This window comes from Sus scrofa, chromosome 3 (genome assembly GCF_000003025.6).
Source record: "Sus scrofa isolate TJ Tabasco breed Duroc chromosome 3, Sscrofa11.1, whole genome shotgun sequence".
NCBI lineage: Eukaryota > Metazoa > Chordata > Mammalia > Artiodactyla > Suidae > Sus > Sus scrofa.
The window spans coordinates 121683106-121707250 of record NC_010445.4 but is presented as its reverse complement, the minus strand read 5'-3'; the positions used below and the strand labels follow the sequence as shown (position 1 = coordinate 121707250).

At 51.7% G+C, this 24145-nt stretch overlaps 1 long non-coding RNA gene across 1 annotated transcript; it reads left to right on the top strand.

Annotated features, from left to right (window-relative positions):
* LOC110260052 lies at positions 807-21958 on the top strand. Its single transcript, XR_002342838.1, has 3 exons — positions 807-959; positions 20040-20234; positions 20702-21958. It is a non-coding gene; the product is annotated as an uncharacterized LOC110260052 (long non-coding RNA).

Here is a 24145-nt window from a genome sequence, read left to right as displayed (position 1 = left end):
GTCCCAAAGAAAAAGAAAGCAGCTTGGTGTGCAGAGGCCCAGCCGTGGGTCCAGTGCCTGAGCTCTACATCCAGATAACCCCCCACTGGACCCTCAAGGTGGAGAGAACAGGGCTTAACGGATGAAGAAAGGAAGGCCCAGAGAGAGGAAGGGAAGTGCCCAGGTTACAGGCATCATGAATAGAAGCTCTTCTCTTGCGCCCAGGAAGGTGGCTTCTAACCCAAACTTCTTTTCATTACGCGGGGACCAGGGCATCGCATCGCAGGAAACAGGGCTTTTCTCAGAACCAGCTCTGCCTGTTTGACACTTGATCTGGGCTGGGGAGGTGGGGTGCGGGAACAAGCCTCAGATCAGATGGGAGATGGAGGGCGGATACGTGTTCTGTGCATTTATTGTGTCTGAACTGAATCCGCCTCTTGTCTGCGCCTCCCTTGGGAGGGGCTGTGTGGGATGCAGTGCTGGGGGGGGGGGGGAGGGCGCGGGAGGCAGGAATGCCAGATCTTTCAGCTGGGAGGGTGGCCGACTGTCTCTTGTGCGTCGGCTGCTCCCGTGGGGACCTCCGAGTGCATTTCTCCGAGGTCACAGCTGGAGGCATCTTTGGCCCTGTGGGGCTTCAGCTGACTCTGGTCCAAACCACCAAGTTTCTGCCCCAGAGCATAAGGGCAAAGCCCCAGGCTGGGCCTGATTGATGCCCTGGGCTGTGGTCATTGACAAAGTGCCTGAAGGGAGAGGAATGTCCCAGGCCTGGACCTTGGGCCTTGCGAGTACAAGCACCTTGAAAAGGGGTGGTCCTCCGTGGCTTTCCGTGGTTGACCTTGTCTGCTGGCCTGCCTGAGCCATAAACCCCTGGGGCGACTTTGGCCTGTGAGCCTGGAGAGGCTTCTGGTCCTGGGGGTGGTGCCCTGAATGTGGAGTCGCAAAACCCTAACACCTGTTCCAGATCTGCGGGGCAGCATCAGGTGAGACAGCCCGGAGCAGTCACTCCCCTGCACTAGAGCTCAGTTTGCTCTCCCCTCCAGGGGATAATCGCACCCTGAGGAATGATGGAGCTTGTAGATGCGGACGCTTAACAGCAGGCAGGACAGAATAGGTCCTTGGCGAATATCTGTGGACAGATGGAGTGGACGATGGGTTGAATTAACCTGGAGATGCCCAGGAAGGGGTGTGTGGGGTTAGGACTGAGGAGTGGGCGGGATCAGAGGCACCATATTGCGGGTTTATTCAAGTTCTTAAATAACTTGTCCAACGGCACCATTTTAAAGGTGGAAAAACTGAGGCCCAGAGACAGGAAGGGACTTTCCTGAGGTCACAGTTTGACTGAGTCCCTTTCGTACCTTCTCCTTCTTAGTCTGGCTATGTTCTTCTCCAGCGCACTGCCTTTAAACACACAATGGAGGCCCTGTCAGTCCATGAACTACTGGGGATTTTGAATCCCCATGCAGGTGTAGACACATTTTTAGAAGGAGGAGTTTGGTTAATAATCCCTGGCTGGGGGCTTTGTCGAGGCCACCAAGCTTTGCGAACCTCTGTTTCTTTTACCTGCAAGATGGAGGTATCCTGCTCACCTCCATGATGATTAAATACCTGGCTCATTGGAGACACTGAAAAGAATCTGTGGCTGCCCAGATAGCATCAGAAGCCACGTGTCTTCTGTTGGACCATTGTCCGGGCTTTCAGGGCAGCGTCCCTGAGAGGGCACACGGGAGGGGGACGTGGCAGACGGTTCTCCGCAGGAGGACAGAATCAGACTCAGCACAGTGAAGGGATGAGGACAAGCCAGCTGGGGGAACCCCGGTCGGGGTGCCCTTCTCTGGCCCGGGCACCACCATCCATAACATGAGGGGGTTTGCTCATGCGATTTTACGAGCGCTTCTCTCTCTGATGTGTAAACATTCTCTAAATGTATTAATTTCAAAACTCCTGGCACTATTATCCAGAGCCACATTTCCTACCAGGTCAGTTTTGAAAGAATAACCAGGCTGCTCATTAGTCTCTCTGCCCATACAGGCAATTCTGGGGAGGGGGTGGGCAACACATTTTCTGCACTGGGCACATGCCAACTTTCCAGCATCTCATGTTCTCAGCTAATAATAACTGTTATTCCTACTAGGCGGCTCACTCACAAAGGTCCCTCTGTGCCAAGGTGCCTGGGGCTGGGGTCTGGGCACATGGATTTGGCAATCTCCTCCCTCCGAGAATGTGTCAACACCTGCGAGACAATTAACCAAATAATTTAAGTAAAAAACCCCAGCACTTTACACCTGAAATATGCTAATAATTGAGAAAAAAAAATCTGTGGGAGTGTTTCTGACATTAATTATCTGAATAATTGCCTCGGATATTCATTTAGCATATTTAGAAGGAGCCTCCCTAAAATGAATTTCCCCCAAAACAAGCTATACAGTTCCTCAATCTTCCCTTCCAGACCCAGGAAAGTGAATCTTTTGTTGGGGCCTCCTTGAAAATCAGAATGTAGAGAAGAGAGCTTGTTTTTTGGAGTCAGGAACACCTGGGCTGGAATCGTAGCTCTGTCACTTCCTGGTATGTTCCTTTAAAGCAAATCACTTCACTTTCTTGTCCTTCATAAGGATAAGTCAGCCGGTGCGTATCTGGGAGGGGGCCCTCGGGTGGTCCAGAGGTGTTCCCTGAGTGAGCGAGTTGTCGTGAAGAGGCCCAAGGCGATGCTGAGTGGAAACTCTCTCTTTGCTGCTCTCTTCTATACCCTGCAATCCCAAATCATGGCCCCACGTTCACAGGAGCCTCTCCATCTGCCTGGAATGTTCTTACACCCTTGGCAGCCTAGCAAACTGTTCCTCATTCTTTGCGACTTTCAAGGGTTTCTCTCTTAGTGAAGGCTTCCCTGACACCAGTCTACCCTACATATCCAGTCTGAGCTAATCAGCCCTGTACTCCCATATGTATGCTCTCACAGAGCTGGGGAAAAGGCGGGTCCTTGGTTTGCACATGGTTGAATGACAGAATGCACTGGAAGGTCCTTTTACAGATGTATGTAGACCTAAATAATGTGAAGAGGCGAGGATTGTCCCACTGGACCTGTTGGAGCTCATAGCAGTGTTTGGTGTGTCCAACATATTTGAGGAATATCTGTTGAAATAATAAATGAAACAATAAATGAATGAGTGAAATGGAGACTTTCCGTCATTAGGTCAGAGGCAATGGACAGTATCTTGTTCATTCATTCAATATTTATTGTGTACACAGGCCGTCAAGGAAAAAGAGCAGACATGGTTCTCACCATTATGGAATTTGCCTCTATGTGGGGATCATTACACAAGAAACTGCAATAAAATTGATAAGGGTAGAAAGATACGGAGATAGAGTGCAAGGGAATCCAATCTAGTCTAAGCGTCTGGGAAGTCCTCCTGAAATAAGTGGCTCTTAAGCTAAGTTCTTAAGTATGAGACGAAACTAACTGGAGGGAGGGGCGGAGATGATGTTTCAGTAATAGAGATAATAAATGCACAGGTCCAGAGGAGGAGAAGGCAGACGACAGGAGAGGCTGAGGTTGATGGGGTGAGTGAAGGACACGTCGTAAAGGGCCTGAGAAGCCCTATTAAGGAGTCTGGGCTTTGTCAAGGGTGATGGGAAACCACCCAAGGACGTTCAAGGTATGAATGACAGGTTTTTAAAACTTAATCTGGCTGCAGGATGGGAAATGAATCGGAAGCAGGCAAGAGTGAGGGAACAGCAGTCCAAGAGAACCGCCTGCTTTAGGAGAGTGAGAATCTAAAGATGAAGATGACATGTAGAGTAAAAATTAGTGTGCATGGTTTAATTGATCACGGAGGAGTTCCGGTTGTGGTTCAGCAGAAACAAACCTGACTCTTAACCATGAGGTTGCGGGTTTGATCCCTGGCTTCCCTCAGTGGGTGAAGGATCCGGCGTTGCTGCGGCTGTGGCGTAGGCCAGCAGCTGTGGCTCCGATTGGACCCCTAGCCTGGGAACTCCATCATGCCGAGGGTGCAGCCCTAAAAAGACCAATACATAAAATAAAATGATTGCTGAAAGTCTCATACATGGCCATATATGTTATGGAGAATTTGCCATCACCCTGATTCCTGATTCCAGGAGCTCCCTGTGTGACCGGGGAAGACCCCCTTCACACAAACAGTAAAGGACCTTATGGAGTATAGGCTTTCCCCTGGACTAGGAGCAGTCCCAGTAATGCTAGGGAAAAGATGAAAAAATGTGGTAGGCTGAAATTTGCTGGGAAATTATCGTGTCCAAGGTGAGGGCTGCCCACAGCACAGACGGGGAAACACAGGTGATGAGGAGAAGGAGGGAGAGGGTCTCAGGTAGAGGCTGGAGTGGGAACATCCTGCCGTGTTGATCCAAAGAAGACTTACCTTGCAGCTAAATGGTTGGAAATATTGAAAGTGCTGCTTTCTTTGGACTTGACTTCTCACCTGAAAAAAAAATGTTCTTGTTTTAAGATACAGAGACATTTGTCTGTGGTAGGTTGGACTGTGTCATTTGGAGAGGGGCACATTGAGCATCATATCAGTGTGAACTGGGTTAACTGGTTGGCATGGGCTGGAGTATTTGTTCTCCGAGAAGAACTGGAATGGACCGGTCAGGTTATGTTGGATTCAGTTATTTGAGTACTAGTGGAATATGATGGAGTTTGTGGTATGATGGAAATATTGAGCTGGCACAGGTCAAATCTAATTGAGTTGTGTTTATTGTCGTGGGTTTCTGTGGTTAATCTAGGCTTAGAGGAATGCCTTTGGCTGTGGCCTGAATAGAATTCCAAGTGGCCGACTTGGAACATGTTGGAATGGGCAGGATGACGTTAGGTCGGCCTTGGTTGGCTGAGGCTGGTCCTTTGCAACATTTCTCAAACTTCCTGAGAGAGTGTGGTGGATCCATTTTGGGGATACGTTTGCAGGAAAGGGCCCCTGCTGTTGTTTAGTGCTGTGGACTCCTGGGCAGTCTGGTGGAGCCACATCTCAGGCAATGCGTAAATTGGGCCCATTGTGCTCCCCTGTCTGCTCCATTTTTTTTTTTTTCTCTATGAAATAAAGAGATGGAAATTCCTGGCAATTCACAAAGCACGCCCTGCTTTATCCGGTGGGCCCCTGGCCCCATCTCTTGGGAAGTCGATGCCACTGATGAAGGAGACTGAGGCTGGGGGGATGAGGGGGGAACCTGCCATTTGCAGAGCCCTTGGGATGGGCTCCTCCGTGAACCTTCGGAGCCTCCTGGGGATTTGGCACTGGGGGCCGGGCAGGGATTCCAGGGATTCCAACTTGCCCGTGGGTGTGTGGAGGGATGTCTGCCCATGGGATGGCTTGCATTTGTCCCCCATGACCTTCATGCTGACACGATCCAGAGGCCCTGAAATGGAGCAGCCCTGGGATCCACAGGGAGGCGTGGGGGGTGGGAAGGAGAGGGTCGTGGTCCCTCACAGAGGCAAGGATGCAGGCAAGAGAGCTGGCTGGCTGGCCTCTCTGATCTGAGCCCCCAGCTAGAAGAGGCATAAATCAGTCCTGGTCAGCAGAGCCCTCCGGGCCCATGTGCCTTGGCTGGACCATGAGATGGTCAAATGCCTGGAATGACAGTCAGGGGACTCTCACGTGAGTCCCACTTCATGTTCTGTTGTATGGGTATTTCCAACGCTCAAAGCCTCTGCTCCAGGGAGTTCCTGCCATGCCTTGGTGGGTTAAGAACCCACCTAGTATCCATGAGGATGTGGGTTAGATTCCTGGCCTTGCTCAGTGGGTTAAGGGTCCGGGGTTGCCAGGAGCTGCGGTATAGGTTGCAGACACAGCTTGGATTCCCACATGTGGCTTGGACCCCGCTGGGGTGTAGCTGAGCTGCAGCTCCGATGTGACACCTAGCCGGTCACTTCCATATGCATAGGTGCGGCCCTAAAACGAAGAAAAAGCAAAAACAAAAACCCTCTGTTCCCACCTCGGTGAACCAGGGACCCTGACGTCTCGGTCGGGACAGTTGCTGGGAGATTAGGGCGGAGCCAAGCTCAGAACCCAGGGCCCAGGAGGTGCTCAGCTCTGCGTGTGATCACGTCCCCCCTCTGCCCAGGAGTCCCAGCGAGGGGCCACTTGGCCTGAGCAAAATCGGTGTCTCCTGTCCACTCCCAGGTGACCTCCTGTAACCCCCTCCAGCCCGGGCAGGTCGACTGACCTGTGACCCCAAGGTGTTGACAGAATCTCTGACCTCTGGGAAGGAGCGGGTCACTTTACTGAGTTTGTGCAAATAGATAAAGAACAAAGTGGCCCATAAATCAGGGCAACAGGAAAAACAAATAATTCACCCCCACCCCCGGAAAGGAGCAGCGGGGTGGTGGTTGGGGGATGAGGGGACGGAGGTCGAGGCATGTTCCCTCGGGACGGCTTCTGGTGCAGTGGAGACCCCCTCGTCACCCGGCCCTGGGGAGTGGCAACGTTGGAACGAGGGAGGTGTGGGTGGGCCAGGACACCCCGGGCCCAATGCCCCTTTCCTGGAGGTCTCTCCCCGGAGCCTGGTCCCAGCGGGAAGCCTGGCCTGGGCGTGGGGGAGAGAAGGTCTCTTTCTTCTATGGGCATCACCAGTTGTGCTAAGTCTTCGGGAAAGAACAGGCCAGGGATAATTAAATTAAATTATTTCCTTACGAGGCCTCTATTAAAAAGCGCCCCAACCACTGCCAGTGTGATGCTCCACCCACCACTCTTGGCCCCTGTAACATGAGGGGTTCAGCCCTGTCCTGCCTGCCACTCCTGCCTGGGATGGAGAGACAGCAGACAGCACGTGTGTGGGGACGGTGGGGCCGTGCAGTGTGCTGGGAGCCGGCCACCCACTTCGGACCCTGCCTGGCTCACCCGCCAGGAGAGTGTGGGCAAGGGACGGACACCCCACCCCACCCCACCCCACCCCCTGCTTTGCTGCTCTGGAAAACAAAGACGGCCAGCCGAGGTGCTGCCTCCTGGGGTTATTCTGACACACGGTCTAAGACCCCAGGCATTCTACTGGGTGTTCGCCAAGAAACATTTCTCCCCATCCGCCCTTCTGGGATGCTGCTCCATTGCAGAGCGGCTCCAGGGTGTTCACGGAAAGGTCAGGACTGAGGAGGAAAAGCCTGCATGGCCTGGTGGGCTCTGGCCAGGCCTCTGCCCATTGCTCTGGGCCACGCTCCGTCTGCTCCACCTGCACCCCTCAAGGCTCTGCACGTCCTGCTCCTGAGGTGACCAGCATCCCAGGGTCCCCAGGACTGAGGGGTTCCTGGGATGCAGCCCTTCTGGGGCAGCCTGTGTTCCTCCGAGCAGAGAAGCTCTCACCACCTCGGAGCCCCCCACCCCACTTCCTCTCTGCCCAGGCCTCCCCTGACCCCCAGATACAATGACACCCCCTCTCCCCTCGCTCTTTTCTTCAAAGCCCCTTTTCCTGCCTGGAACATTGTTTACCTGCTTCTTTATTTATTGGTCTCTCTCCTTCTAGAAGGTAATTTCTCTTTCTTTCTTTCTTTCTTTCTTTCTTTCTTTCTTTCTTTCTTTCTTTCTTTCTTTCTTTCTTTCTTTCTCTCTCTCTCTCTCTCTCTCTCTCTCTCTCTCTCTCTTTCTCTCTTTCTTTCTTTCTTTATCGTCTCTTTAGGGCCGCACCCGCGGCACATGGAGGTTCCCTGGCCAGGGGTGGAATCGGGGCTTAGCCGCTGACCTACACCACAGCCACAGCAACGCCGGATCCTTAACCCACTGAGCGAGGCCGGGGATGGAACCCACAACCTCATGGTTAAGAGTCGGATTGGTTTCCGCTGCGCTCCCACAGGAACTCCTAGAAGGTAGTTTCTAGGTGAGCAGGGAATTTGCTTTTGTTTCTTATTTTTAGAGAAGGTGGCCTGTCATTCGCTAAATAACCCCAGGGGCAGGTCCTGTCACCGTCCTTGTTCTACCGGACCTGAGGCTGGGAGGCGTTCCAAGGCTTGTCCACACCCTCCCTGCCGTGAGCCAGCCTTTGAGCTCCGGGGTAGGGGGCACCCCTTCTATTTCAGTTTTTGTTTTGCTGCTGTATCCCCTGGAGCTTAGACAAGAACTTGGCAGGTAGTAGGTACTTGATACACCTTTTTATTGAAGGAGCAAATGAATGAATGAATCTGCGGTTCTTGGATCTAGATAAAAGCAGAGAAAAGGCCAAACGGGCTGCTTTTTAAAATGAGGATTAAAAATAAATTTTCTGGCTGTCCCGCGTTGACGGATGGGGGGGTGCACTCTCTTGCACGAAGCAGGAAGCGGGCTTGGATGCTCAGACTGGAAAAGGAGAGACAGGGAAAGTGCAATAAGACTTCAAAGCGCCAACAGCTTCTCTTAGGCTGTGTCTGAACACGTGAGGCCCAGAAGTGAGGCAGTTAATCAGGTAATTCCAGGCCCCTTCCACCCAATGGCCTCAATTATCTGGCTATTTGAAAACTACCCGTTTTATGGGTAATGAGTGTTAATAGGCTATTGTCCGGAAACAGCCTCTCCACCGGTTTGCTCTTGGGCGTTCCTGAGGCCCCCGGCAGCAAGAAAGTTCGGGTCCCTCTTGGGAACTCCTCTCTCTTTAAGAGAAGGAGCAGACAGCCTTCTTCTGCAGGCTGCTGTCAGGATTAAAGAGTGGGCAGAGCACGGGGTCCAGGGCCTGAGACCCTGGCTGTGAGGCGAGCATTCTTTTCACCGTGGTTATCACCTTCGATCCCTCCCCCATGTCTGAAGCCTGACCCTCTGACTCCCTGCCCCCCAGGCCTCATCTCTCGAGTTCTGCAAATCCTCTGAGTGCAACGGGAGAGCTGGGAGAAGAGGACTTGCTTGCTATCCTCCCTGAATCTCCCCCAGAATAGAGCTTGTCCTTCTGGGGGAAAATTACTGAGCCAAAAAAGGAAAAGAAGAGAGAAAGAGAGAGAGCACAAAGGAGAGGAGACCCATCTATTGTGCTGGGTCTTTTAATAACACTTCCTTTTTTTTTTTTTTTTATTTTCCCACTGTACAGCAAGGGGATCAAGTTATCCTTACATGTATGCATTACAATTACATTTTTTCCCCACCCTTTCTTCTGTTGCAACATAAGGATCTAGACAAAGTTCTCAATGCTATTCAGCAGGATCTCCTTGTAAATCTATTCTAAGTTGTGTCTGATAAGCCCAAGCTCCCGATCCCTCCCACTCCCTCCCCCTCCCATCAGGCAACCACAAGTCTCTTCTCCAAGTCCATGATTTTCTTTTCTATGGAGATGTTCATTTGTGCTGGATGTTAGATTCCAGTTATAAGTGATATCATATGGTATTTGTCTTTGTCTTTCTAGCTCATTTCACTCAGTATGAGATTCTCTAGTTCCATCCATGTTGCTGCAATGGCATGATGTCATTCTTTTTTATGGCTGAGTAGTATTCCATTGTGTATATATACCACATCTTCCGAATCCAATCATCTGTCGATGGACATTTGGGTTGTTTCCATGTCTTGGCTATTGTGAATAGTGCTGCAATGAACATGCGGGTGCATGTGTCTCTTTTAAGTAGAGTTTAATAACACTTTCTTATTTAATCCTCACTCACAAAAATCCTGTCCAAGGAGAGTACTGGTTTGATCCCATTTTGCAGATGGGGAGGCTGAGGTTCAGAGGCTTAAATACCTTGTCTGAAGTTAGGCAGCCAGGAAGGGGTGAAGCTGGACCCGAACTCAGGGGCCTGTGGAATCCTCAGCGCCAGGGCTTTTAGGATTACACGAGTATTGAACCTAGAAAACCAGGGCTGGAAAAGTCTTGTGAGATCTTGGCATCCAAACCCTTATTTTACAGATGGGAAAGGGAAAGACCACGGCAGAGTGGAAATAGTGGTTGGTGGTGGCCTGATGCGAATGGTGATGCCAGGATGGCTATAGTGACAGCCAGCATTTAATGCACATCTGCTGGCAGGGGCCGAGACCGAAGGCCTGGGTCCCACTGTGACCCCCACTCCTGCCTCCACCCTCTCTGCTGGTGCCTCTGAGGTTCCAGCCTTGCTTATAGCAGCTGCTACACGGTTGCCCAAAAGCCTTCCAGCAGGAGCCACTAAGGTAGGTGGCCCAGGTTCCTGTTGCAGCCAGCTCTGTGCAAATGCCCCACATGCTCCTCACCGTAGTTGAGCTGCTCACTGTGGTTTTCTGGTCTTTCCTGAACTGCATGGAGGTCCCTAATGGAGGGTCTTGGTGTTTTTGTCTCGGGGACGGCAGTGCCCAGCACAGGGCCTCTCCTAGACCTTGTGTGATCGTGGCAAGGAATGAGCGAGTAAGGGGGACTTGGCCACACAGCTCTTCTCCTGGCTGTGTGCTTCCCCCACCCCCGACCTTAGGCTCCCTGAGGGACACATGTCCTGATGTGGCTGGACTGGTCACACTGGGTCACGGGGACAGAGTCATCTTGGGACGGGTGGGAGAGGGGCATTCTGATCTTCTGTGGCTGCTTCTCATTCTGCTGGGACATCCGCCTTCCTGGGAAGATGAGGTGCACGCCTGGGTGTCACCCTGGGCAGCAGTGGTCCCACACACTGCAGAGCCCACGAAGGGCACAAGATTCCGGGTGGCCGAGAGACCTTGGGAGGGGACAATAGATAGGTCCCTTGAAGGACTAATCTCGCCACCATGTAGGACAAGCAGGACTTGGAATCTGTCTTCAGCTCTGTCCTTGTCCAGCTCTCCCAGGCCCCAGCCCCAGGGCAGGGGGACACCCCTCCAAGCACAGGGCTGCTGTGCACGGGATGAGGGGCTGCTGAGGGGCACCAGGGTGGGGATGGGGGCTGATGTCGAAATGAGCTGAAAAAAAATTTTTTTACGATACTCATTTATTTCTCTGGGAAACAATAAACACTAAGAAGACAACTCAATAATCAATGAAAATTAAAGAGCATAACTGGTATAATTCTAAATAGCATTGCTGGAAACATTCTTTACATCAACTCTGCCAGTTGCAGTCAGCGTTCACTTGAGCTGATATTAGCACTGTCATGCAATACAGTCTACAAGTCAATCAGCAAATCCTGAGCACCAACTGTATGCTCAGGTCTGTCTCAGATCCACACAAACGTCTCCGAGCCTCCGTCTTCTCCTCTGTGAAATGGGGTAATAATGCTTTGCGTACCTCAGGCTCCCTCCAGGAGGGCCAGTGAGGGCCAGAGAGAGATAGCTGACTTAGGGAGGCCACTCTGTTAACAGCAGCCCCCTCTGCCTTCCTGTTCCTACCTCCAAAGGCTGACAGCTCACATGAGTAAGGACACCAGGGCCGAAAGGCCAACCCTTAGTTCCATCAGTGAGGTTGTTAATGTTTTCCCAAAGAGCTCCCTGTGTGTTATTTCCTTCCAGCCTCACAAGAGCCCAGCATGTTGGACAGGGTGGCCTGAAGACCAGTCGGCAGAGGACGGATGGTTCCAGGTCCTCCTGCATGATGGTCAGGGGTGGGGGCTGGGACCCAGATCTCCCCACTGCCCACCCGGCCCCGTCCAGGGCACTGAGATTGCAAACCCTCCCACCTAACAGTCCTCGGGAAGAGGACTCAGCTTTTTGCCTCCTAAGCCCCTCTGGCCATTTTGTCCTGGTCAGGTTGGCCCTTGACAGGGTGGCAGGACCGTGGAGGTCAGGCTGGACTCTAACCTGCAGGGGGCCTGAAAGACAGTCACTCTCTGGGGCCGGGGTCTCGCCCCTCTGCCCTAGGCTGCCGCAACTCCCTCACCCAGCCGCGTGCTCCTGCGGCAACATCCAGAGGCAGGCGTTAATTATGTGAAATCATAAACAGGTTTCAACACCCCTCCCGGCTGGCCAGGCTGAGCTGCGGGCACACTGCCTGCTGTGAGGAGTAGGGCATAGGTGTCAGCAGCTTGGGTGCAGAAAAGCAACCTGGGGGAGGCAGCTGCCAGGCCCAGGGCTTCAAAGGAGGCGGCGCTTCTCTGAAAAAAGGTTTTAGGGATTGGAGAGGGTGCTGTGCTCAAGTCTGCTCTGCCTCTTGCCAGAGCTAAGGGTTTAAGAGGTAAAAGGACTGGTCAGACAGGGTCCAGAGGGGAAACTGAAGCAGTGGCATGAGAATCTGCAGGGGGCGCCGAGTAGGTCTGGAGAGACGGCCTGACCATCAGCCTTCTGGGGCTGTTGGGAAGATCAGCGGACATAAAGGATGAAGGCTCCAGGAAGGGCAGCCCCCTTCTGTAGTCCTTGCCATTGTCACAACACTCCTCTTGCTCATCCTAGATTCTGGGCACACTCCTGGGCCCCTGCGAGTCTCCCCTGGAGGTCAGCCAGAACCACCCAGCTCTGCCTGCCCTTCTGGGCCTCTGCTGTGTGTCCCACTCCCCTAATGTCCTTTGTCACTCAGTTTCACCTGTTCAAATACTGTGTTTTCTTAAAAAAACCCAGATGAGAGCAATGATAGATACACAGAGCAACAGGATGATTCTGTGTTGTTATGTCAAGTTTAAGAAGCCAGATATAGGAGTTCCTTGGTGGCTAGTGGTTAAGGACCCGGTGTTGTCACTGCTATAGCTTGAGTCACTAGTGTGGTTCAGGTTTGATCTCTGGCTCTGGAACTTCCACACATGATGCAGGGGTGGCAAAAAAACAAAGCCAGACATGAAAGAGAACATACATATCTAATTCCATTTCCATGAAATTTTGAGACAGGCAAAGCTAAACTACGGAGACAGAGATCAGAACAGGGGTTGCTCCTAGGTGGTGGGGGAGGCTAGGATGGGCTTTGTAGGCTGGTGAAAATGTCCTTTATCTTCACAGCAGTGGCAGTTCCACCGGGGACCTTCTTCAGACCATAAAAACTAGCACTGAAAATCTGTACATTTTATAGTTTGCACATTCCGTATCAGTAAGAACAAATGATACATAATTCATAATAGCCATAAAGGGTGAGGCAAACCAAATGTCTAGGAGTGAATAAATAAAATGTGTCATATCCATCCAATGAAATATTATTTGATATTAAAAATGAAATTCTGGTACATGCTACGAAATCATGCTGCAACATCATGCTACAATATGGATAGAGCTTGCAGACATATGCTAAGTGAAAGAAGCTAGTCCAAAGTCATACTATATGATTCCATTTAAACACAATGTCCAGAACAGACAAATCCATAGAGACAGAAAGTAGATGAGTGGTTGCCTAGGGCTGAGAAAGCTGGGACTGCTAAATGAGGTAGCATTTCTTTTTCAGGGGCATGAAAATGTGCTCAAAGTTTTTTCAAGATGGATGCCCCAACAGATTGGAACTAGAGTCAAATCCCATTCTGCTGAGTGGTGTTGGGCGAGTCATTTCAATCACTGAACTTCATTTTTTTCATCTGTAAAAATAGGGGTGGTGGATGGAGCACTGGGGACAATGCACATCCAGAATTTGCTGTGTAGCACTCAAGAAAGAATCATTATTTTCTCTGTTTTGTGGATGAAGAAGCAAGGTCTGGGACAAAAGACGAGCTTGGCCTAAGAGAGCAAAGCTGGTCAGTGGAGATGCGTCGTCTAGTACTCAGGCTCCTGGACGTGGGTCCTTCTGGTCTCTGTTCGTCCACTGGCTCACTTACCGAATGGTCTTGTTTCCAGCCACAGTGAGCAAGGCTGCAGATACTCAGAAAATGCTTGCCTTGAATTTAACACAGTACCAAAGAATCAGAGGAATGAAAAACACCCCCTTAGAAAACACCTAATTTCTAGATCTATGTCTGTGGTGTCAGTGTCCCAACCCAGAACCTCAGTCTCCATTGACGTTGGCCTCTAAGTGAAGATGCACACACTCTGTCTGCTGGACAAATCATGGAGTTGGAGGGTCCTACACAGGAACTTGTAGAGTGGGATGCGTCTTGCTACCAGAAAAAAAAAAAAAAAAAAAAAAGAGGAATGTCCAAATGTTAAGTAATGACAAAGAAAGACCTCTCGTTTGCCAGAGTATGTGAATATTTGCTGTGTGCCTATGTAAGAGAAGGCCAGTGTAGTCCCCAGTTCTATTCGAGTAGGGACACATGGTTGACAGGAGCCAGAGGAAGTGCCTTCTACGTGTGTGGTTTAATCCTTCCAGATGCACAGCCAAAATTCTAGTACAGAAAGCATGGCATGAACCCGAGAAGATGGGGACCACCGGCTCATCCATTGGCTGTAATGACTGAAGAGCCTGGAGGGGCCCAGACTTCTCCCCCAAATAAACAAGTGCAAATATGTCCTCCACATACAAATTCCCCTGGAGTCTTTGAACGCGAAATCCGTGCAACTTCAGAGGGGTGCATGTCAACATTCCCTTTCTGTGTGTTGACATTGCAGATAATGTCATTTCATCATACATTTCATTCTTTTGACCTTCCTGAGACCCCCCTGCCCTCTCCCTGTTGAACAGCTGGTGGGGCCGTGGCACTCCCAGTGTTACCTAACCTGATTGGCCAATGATTTCATCTTCTGACCGAGTCAACAATCCTGGGGCAGGGGGCGGGGGTGGGGGAAGCCCAATCCCTTCTGGTCAACTCTCCAGCCTGAGAGTTTTTTGTGAATTACACTGGGGAGGGCAAAGTGGGAGAAGAAAGTTGTGTGTTTGTTTCCTCCACTTTCTGAAATCTTAATGTCCCTCAGCCCTTTTTTTTTTTTTTTTTTGGTGGTAAAATATACATAAAATCGATCATTTTAACAATTTTCAAGTGTATGGCACAGTGGCACTAAGCGCATTTCCACTGATGTGCCACCATCACCACCATCCATCTCAAGAACTTTTTCATCATCCTACACGGAAACTCTGTACCTATTAAACAAAACTCCCATCACCAGCTCCTAGTCGTGTCCATTCTACCTTCTGTCTCTATGAATTTGACTAGGTACCTCCCATTAGCAGGCACACAGTGTTTGTCCTTTGCTGTTTGGCTTAATGAAGAGTTAGCATAATGTCATGTTGTGGTGTATGTCAGAATTTTGTTCCTTTCCAAGGTCTGACTAATATTCCATTGTGTGTATATACCACATTTTATTTATTACCAGTATTTTTTTATACCATTTATTATCCATCGGCTCTGTTCTAGGCACTTTGGTGTATAGGTGAGGAGACTAATGAGATTAATTTAGCATTTAGACATTCCTAAAATAAGAGATGATTAAATCAATATGCTACTGAATGGTGGTTGTTGTGAGGTTAACAGAAGGAGACATTTCTGAGGACTGGTCTAATCAGAGGTTTGAGAAGTAGCCTGAAGCACACAGTTTCCTGTGAGCCTATGGATTCTCCCTTGTAAATTATCCTATTTTGTTTGTGTACTTGAGCAGGCAGAGAGGATGGTGAGTTAACTGGCAAGGTGTCAATTTCCCCTCTATTTCTGAATAGTTTCCCATTATTGGCTTGGCTATTTTGTACCCTGCTGTGGGTGCCTCCACTTCATTATCAGCTTTTCTTATTATCATTTGCTATTTTAAAACCATTTTTCTCCTGCTAGGTTGTCAGTGTGTCTTCTGGGCTGAGGCAAAGTAGGAAAAAATATACCTTGTCTGTTATCCATCTGTCAACTTGATATCCTTTCCTTTGAAGTTATTGATAAATTTCACCCAACCCTTCCCCCCAACATCCTGCCCTCCTGTCATCTCTCCTTTCTGCTGCCCCCCTCTCTCTTGTCCACTGGGTCCCTCTGGAGTGGATGGCTCAACATCAATTCCCTTCCCTCTGGTCAGGAAAGTGACCAAGCAGAGCAGGGCCTGAGTTTTCATTTTTCTTAGTCCTTTCTTGCTTATCATTCTTCAGATTTGGTGCTGTTTTGGATATCTTAATTAATAAAGACGTAAACTCTGATCTGTGAGGCTTTGTGGTATTTACTCATATTAAGATAGTTTCTTGGAGGTCCCATCATGGCTCAGTGGTTAATGAACCTGACTAGCATCCATGAGGATGCAGGTTCAATCCCTGGCCTGGCTCAGTGGACTAAGGATCTGGTGTTGCCATGAGCTGTGATGTAGATCACAGACGTGGCTCGGATCCTGCCTTGCTGGCCAGCAGCTAGAACTGTGATTTGACCCCTGGCCTGGGAACCTCCCTGTGCCACGGATGCAGCCCTAAAAAGAACAACAACAAAAAAAGATAGTTTCTTAATTTTGGTTTATAATGAAAAAAGTCTTTCAAAGGGCAAGCATAACTTATGAGGCTGGTCCTCTCTCCCAGGAATGTTCTAGCAGTACTCCACCGACTGCTACGGTCCCTTGTATTCATCAGCCGGTTCCCCCTTCTTTGCCTTTGCCCAGCGGCTCCCATGACCTAGACGTTTCAACAAACACGCCGCGCATCTTTCTGCTGTGGCACCGCTAAAGTTTGCCGCACGGGTGTTTATCAATGCCTGCCTCTCCCTCTTGAGCTGAGCTCTTCCAGAGCAGGAACGGATGCACAGCAATGAATGAGTCCATCCTTTCGCTCGAGCAGCTAACAATGATGTGGGAACTCAAACGCAGAGGATGGAGGTGCAAGGAATATGCTGTGGAGGGAAAAAAATCATCAAGCGTACAGAGTGAGGTTAGGTGCCAAGGAGAGTTTTCAGTTAGAAACTGAAAAGGATGGGAACAGTGAAGGAAGAAGCGGGGCGGGACGGGCATTTCAGCCACTGGGGACGGCGTGAGTGACGGCCTGGTGGCCGGAAAGTGGAAAGTGCCTTCGGAAAATGTCACGGTGGCTTGTGATCAAGGAAGACCGTGGCTTGCCAGCTTTGCCATCCGAGTTTATTCTGGGGCCACGTGGAGCCGTGGAAAGCGGTGGAGAGGAGTGGCTGTATCCCCGGCGTGGCTTAGGAAGATGAAGCGGGTTGGCGAAGGCAGGGAGGCCGAGGCTCTGGCGGTAGATCCGATGAGAGGTGGCAAGAGTGGGTGGAGATGGGGGGGGACCGAACTGCGGGTGCGTCCCCGAGCTGGCGTTTCGCCCCCTCTGGATGTGTCTGTGGGCAGAAGAAAGTGGATGAAGCATTTCTTCACCAGTGGGGCCGTTGCCAGAAAGAAAGTTGCTCTCCCAGGCCTAGTGTTTATTGTTCTCTGTCACAGCCTATTTTCTGTTACATAATGCATCAGGCTGACCCCTACGCTGCAGACTCTGCCCCAGAGGGCTTTGTCCACCTCAGCCCCTGGGCCTGTGATTGGGCCGCTGGGCTGACAGGCCCCCTGACCAGCCCTTCCTCAGTAACCCCCCAGCGGGGGTGGGAGTGGGGCTTGCAGGACAGCTGAGCCCCTGGGAGGGCCTCCACCCTGGTCCAGGCGGAGAGATACAACTGTGGGCAAATCAGGGCCCAGGGGCAGAAACACAGCTCCACACCTGCTCACTGGCCTCGGGACCCCCATTGACTCAGCTCTCTGATGTTACCTGCAAGGGAACAAGATTCTGGCAAAATAAAATGTGCTAGAAGAGTTTCCATGTGGTTCAGTGGGTTAAGGACTGGTGGGATTGTCTCTGCTGTGGCTTTGGTTGCTACAGGGGCTCAGGTTCGATCCCTGCCCCGGGAACTTCCACATGCTGGGGCATGGCCAAAAGCCAAAAAACAAACACAAAATGCTGGAAATGTCGAAACAGATAAAGTAGAAGTGGGACCACTCTGACTCAAACTGGGCCATCACCTCGAGGACTGATGTTGTCGTGGCCCCTCTTATCTCTCTGGTCTAAAGTGCTGGAGAAAGAGGACACGGTTAACTTCTGGACAACTCATAAGTGAGAAGAGGCCTGAGCTGAACCAGGAGTCACTCAAGTCCAGCCTGGAGACTCGGCAGATCCAAAGAATCAGGCTCTGGTCTCCAGACCAGCCATAGTAGTACAGTCAGGAACGTAGTGTGTGTGTGTGTGTGTGTGTGTGTGTGTGTGTGTGTGGTGTGTGTGTGTGTTGAAGGGGGGAGGTACAAGAGGCTGTTGCCTAAGTTGGTGCCAGCTTGGGCCCCCTGGTGGAAGCTGAGAGTGGGCACAGCGCCCCATGGCTGGGGGCAGCTCTTCTGGCCCCCAGGGGCTGCATGAGAGCAGGGCCCAGGGAGGAGCCACCTGCTCTGGCCTTCTAGCTACAACCAGAGATGCTCAAAGGGGTGGTGGGGTGCAGAACCCTGTAAGGCAGGACAAGAGTCTGTTTCTGTACATGGAAATATAGGTTCCTCCATAACTGCTCTGGCAGAACCCCAGGGCCCCTCATCCAGCCATGCGTCATGTATGAGACTAACAACCAGGCAGTATGCACCTACCGCCCCGGTTTCTCGGTGCTGGAACGTGGTGACCAGGGCAGAGGAATCCCCTCCCTGCCCAGCGCCCATCCCACAGCAGCTTGCAAGCTTTCCCCACTCTGCCAGTTAATGCTGATTCCACCACAGCCGCGTGACAACCTCCCTCTTCGGGAAGGTAAAGGACGGAGCTCAAGTTCAAAGGCTAAGAAGTGGCCAAGCAGATCCCATCAGCCGGGGGCCTCCTCCACCCCCCGATGCTCAAGGAGTGGTGAGGAGCAAGTAGAATGAAGAGAGAGCCCTTTGTAAACGCAAGTGCACCGAACACGATGGGGCTGTCATCCTGAAGCGTGGGAGAAACGGGAAGGGGCCCCGTCTGGAGGTGAGCAGAAGGGGAAACAACCCCTCCTGGGTGCCCTTGGGCTTTGGGCTGCGGGGGCGATGTCCTTTGCTTCCCCCTGCCAACGCCTGCCTCCCTCTGTCTTCCTCTAATCTCTCGGCATGCGTCAGAAATGTTTGTTTTGGAAGCTGAAGGGCCAACCTTGTACCAGTTAAGACGAGTCCACCGCTGGACAAAAGGCAGTGCACTCCGACCCCTCTGCACACAGGAATTCGTCCCGTCACCTCTGTGTACCATCCATAACCCTAAAAGACGGGCCTGTCATCTTATCTGGCAAGTGGGGTTTTAGCAGCCCCTTCATTAAGCCCGGAGAACAAAGGCGGCTGGGTGAGGGTCCCGGAACGTCCAAACACGCTGTCACCCCGAGTGTGAGGCTGAGGCTGCCTGGGGAGGACCCGGCGCTGTTTACAGATGGGAGAGATAACGGCGGAGGAAGCCCGTCTTCTTTTCCTCCTCCCCCCACCCCCATCGCCCCCTGGGGGAGGGGGTCCCTGACCACCCTGCTGCTCCAGCTGGCCTGGGGGCCTTTCTGAGCTCCTGGCCGAGGAATGCAGGCAGCCCAGGACCCCCGCCTTCACTGAGAGAGGAGGGGAGAGGTGGGGGCTGGGAGCCCACAGGATCCAAGACTCTGATTTTATAAGGGCAGGGCCACTGCTGCTGAGGGCAGGGCCGTGGAGAGCAGGAACTGAAGCTAAGGATAGGAGTTGGAGTCACCCACTCTGAGCCAGAGTGTTCTGAGAACTCTCTCGTTCACACTCCACCCAGCTAACCACCCCCCACCCCCGGACCGGCAGCCCCCGTCTCTGTCCTCAGAGACAAGGGGCTAATCCAAGGCTGCTTGGATGCTGCTGGTGACAGGGAGCTCACTCCTTCTCTGAGGGTCTGTTCCTTTGGAGGACAGCTTGCCCAGAAAATCCCCCCCACCCCTGGGGCTGGGCTATATTGTCTACCCCCTGTGTCGGCAGGTTGAATGTTCGCCGTTTTGGCTTTATGCTCTAAGACCCTCCTGGGAGTTAGAAACTTTCTAGTGGATGAATTATTAATTTTTCTTTCATGTCTTTTGTCCTTTTAGGGCTGCACCCACGGCATATGGAGGTTCCTAGGCTAGGGGTCGGATCAGAGCTGTTGCTGCCAGCCTATGCCAGAGCCACAGCAATGCAGGATCCGAGCCATGTCTGCAGCCTACACCACAGCTCACTGCAAGGCCGAATCCTTAACCCACTGAGTGAGGCCAGGGATCGAACCCGCGACCTCATGGTTCCTAGTTGGATTTGTTTTGCTGTGCCACGTCGGGAACTCCTGGATGAATTATTATTATCCTCGCTGCCACACAAACTCATGATAATCATCATCATTATTCATGAAAACACCTTGCACTGAAAGAGCACTTCTTACTTTTCAAAGTGCCTTCACACCCAAGAGTTTATTAGCTTATCTGAACAGCCCTGGAAAATGGACATGAATTAACCTCTTTTTTTTTTTTTTTTTTTCAGATAAGCAAACTAAGGCTTGGAGAGCTGAGAGCTGAGATCACAGGCCCAGGCTGTAAGAGGGAAGGTGGGACCAGAAAGAATCCACATTGCTCTCACCACCTCAAGAACTCTGAGGGCTGTGCTCACCGCTGTTCTGAAGCATCACTTCCGCTCTGAAGATCAGGGCAGCCCGATTTCCCACGCGAGAGCGGATAGGTACTGTTCCAACATTCAACAATTCCATGTTAGAAATACACTTGAATTTGCACGCTGGAAATTTTGAGAGGTAGTGGGGCCCCTGTGCCTGGAGTTGGGAGCACCTGAGCTGAGGAAGTGTAGATATGAAAAAGGACACGTGAGGACCGCTGAGCGGTTGGCGTAAATGAATCACCATGTTACTTTTACGTTTTAATGGCAGGAAAACGTCTTCTCTTCTCAGGCCCTCTTGTTAGGTTGGAGGACTAAGGTAGGCGGGCACATGTGGGTTACAGTGATGTGTGTCAAGCAAGACAGTGCTGCCGCTCCCAGTGCAGGGGTGCCAGCCTCCTGGACACTTCCTGGCTTGTTCACAAGCTCTTTGCAATCAGAAGCCGCAGCACCGACCCACAGGGCTGCCCAAGACCCTGGGGCACAACTTTCTTCAGATCTTGTTTCTTTTTTATTTATTTTTTTCTGTTTTTTAGGGCTGCCCCTGGGATCTGAGCCATGTCTGTGACCTACCCCACAGCTCACGACCATGCTGGATCCTTAACCAACTGAAAAGGCGAGGGATCGAACCCTCACCCTCCTGGATGGTTGGGTTCATTACCGCCGAGCCACGACAGGAATTCTCTTTAGTTCTTGTTTCATTCATTCATTCATTCATTCATTCATTTACTTATTTATTATGGCCCCAGAGTGGCTTATGGAAGTTCCTCGGCCAGGGGCCTGAATCCACAGCCACGCCAGATCCTTTAACCCACTGCTCGGGATGGGAATTGAACCCACGCCTCTGCAGTGACTGGAGCTGCTGCAGTCGGATTCTTAACCCACTGTGTCACAGCAGAACTCCTTGTTTCCTTGATTTAAGTCCTCTTGTCTCCCCTCATGACCGGCAGAGCTCTTCCTCCTGCTGCCCTGACCTGCTTCGGGTCAGACGCTATGACACCTCCTCCAGGAAGCCCTTCCTGGTTTCCACTGCCTGCGGAGACCCCAGTCTTCAGAAGTCCCAGAGCCTGCCTCTCAGAGCCTCTCATCTGGCTTTCAGGGTGCAAAGCCCCTCCTCCCAAAGGTGCCATGTCCCCACAGGGCACTCCTGCCCAGTTCAGCCTCCGCCCTGGCCCCTGTGAGACTCCCCAGCACCAGCAGGATAAATCACCCTCTTCTCTGGGCTAGGCTGGGCCTTTGGGTTTGTTCTGTTGCCCCCTCGTTCCGCATCTGCCTCCTGCGGGCTGGTCATCACGCAGACGGGATTGAAGAAGGCATGTCCCCCTGGCCTCCCTCTCAGGGTGGAGCAGCCATCATTCCTGGTGCTCAGCTGCCCGGAAGTCTCCCTTTCAACCTCGTGTGGTTAATTTCATGTGTCCACTTGCCTGGGCTAAGGGATGTCCAGACAGCTGGTCACATATCACTTCTGGGTGTGTCTGTGTGGAAGGTTCCAGAAGAGAGGAGCACTGGAATCGATGGACTGAGTGAAGAAGTAGATGGGCATCACCCGTTCCCCGAGGACGCAAACAGAACATAAAGATGAGCCACGTGCTCTCTGAGCTGGGACCTTCACCTTCTGCTTTTGGGCATCACGCTTCTAAGCTCCTCAGAACTTTAGACCCAGACTGAATTCTACCACCCACTTTCCTGCTTCTCCAGCTTGCAGATGACAGACTGCGGGGGTTTGGAGCCTCATAATTGCAGGAACTAATTCTTGTACTAAATGTATATAAAATGTATGTTTATATAGAAAACTTCCATTGGTCTGTTTCTCCGAGCATCCTGATGTCATCCTTCAAGACTCAGCACGCCGCGCACACACACACACACCGCGCACACAACACATACAACAGTGCATGTAATACACAATATGCAACAAACATACGTTGCTCATAACCACTTCCAGCTTCTAATATCAACATGTTTGCAGCCTCTTTTTGCAGGATAGGTAAGGGGCAGAGTGGTCAGAGAACAGCCCTCAGTCACGCTCTCTGTGGTCTGATAACCGGGACTGACTCACTGTGTGATGGTGGGCAGGTCCCCTGACTTCTCTGGGCTTTTTCTGCCAAATGAAAGGATAGCTCTCACATCTGGAAGCTTCCTCTGGTCTCCCACTCTAAGATTCTAAGACAAAGTGAAGAAAGCTGTGCTTTCTGAGTCCTGCTCCTCAGGAAACGGGGGAGTGCTTTCCTGTCTCGTGGGAAGACCAACTCACGAAGGCCAGGCGCCGCCAGAGCGGGAATGCAGGCTGTGAGGGGGAACAGAGACTGCGGAGGCACAGAGGAACCTCCTGAGGAAAGAAGGGCATGAGGGAGACCCTCAAATAGCACAGAGGGATCTGAGAAGTGGCAGGGGGACCGGGAGAAAAGTTGAGGTCTGCATGAGTCCCCCCTTTCTCTGTCACTGCCAAGGTGATGTTTACCTCCACCTACACCTTCCTCCAGCCCCAAGCCCAGCCCTGTCCTGTGATCAGCAAAGTACCTGCAGTTCAGACAAGCACGTGCCACTTTGGGCAGCAGGTGGAGCCCCCGCCCCCTACCAGCGGGAGCCCAGGTGGCGCCTTCCTCCCCAGCTGGGGTGCGGAACCCACTTTCTGGCATCAAGCGGCATCTTCCCTCAGTGATTCCTGCCTGGTGCCCTGAGACTTTTAATTCAGGATTCCAGGTATGTAATATCCCTATACTAAGAGAGGAAGGAGGCCCCCTACCCAGATAAGCTGATGTCTTTGTGGACAGTTGTCACTCGGCCGAGAGGACATGCAGAGGTGGGGACGCCTTCTCAGAGACCGTTGAGGGAGAGCAGGAATGTTCTGAGGAGTAGAGGCGGGTGGGGGTGGGGTGGGGGGCTTGGTCCTGGTCCCTGAGGACACTTGGAACAGAGGGGCTGGCTCGTCCCAGCCAAGGTCCCTTCTGACAGTGAGGGGGCAGGGGCTGGGGGCTGCCAGCTGGCCCATTTTCTTGCCTGGATGTTTGGGGACTTGGGTTGGAATTCCCAGCACACTGGGAAATAAGCCCCTTCTTGGGAGAGATGGCAAGAGCTGGTGGGAAGCGGATTTGGGGACTTTAGGCTCAATATTACTTCTTCCGATAAAAAGGCGTTGGCTTAACCTTTCTGTCTTCTGCTTAATCACTTTCAGAGGCTCATTAGACTTCGAGGAAGTAAACTTTCAAATTCAAACCACATGCCATCCACAAAGAACAGAAGCCCCACCTCACCACCACCCCGGTGAAAGGCCCATGGGTTCCCAGCTTGGGACTGTTCCCATGGAGGGGACCCACGGGGGCGGGGGCGGGTAGGCTGCCAGGCTCCAAGGTCAAGGCCACAGAGCATCATGGTTAGAGCAGAGCTCAGGAGTGCAAGATGGTCAGAATGGCTGATTCTCAGAATGGACAGTGAGCCTGGGCTCTTCTAGGGCACTGCATCCATTAACTCAGGAAGTCCCACCTGGAAGGTGGTACCATCATTACCTGCATGGCACAAACCACAGCCCAGAAAGGTTCGGGATCACATGAGGCAAATGGCAAAGCCAAAGGCCAAGCTGCTTGGCTTTGCAGCCTGGCTCTGCCCTGACCCGCTCTGTGACTTTGGGCAAGTCGCCTAGCCTTGCTGAACTGGTTTCCTCCTGTGTGAAGTGAGCACAGCGGTCACACCCACCTACTGGGGATGATGGAAGATTGGGTTTGGCGTGGGCCTAGCACAGGGCCTAGAACGTGGCAGGTGGCCATAAACCTAAGGACCAGCTGAGTAAGTAAGGACCAGCTGAGATGCCACCACCTTCACAAGGCCTTTGTCCTTGAAGCTGCCTGATATTACTCTGCTTAGGATGGGCAGCACCAGAAAATCTCCTCTGCTTTCCTGCTGTTCTGCTGTTATTTTATTTAATCCTTACGTGGACGTTCCTATGTGCAGACCCTGTTCTAAGTGGGTTTTATTTATTTATT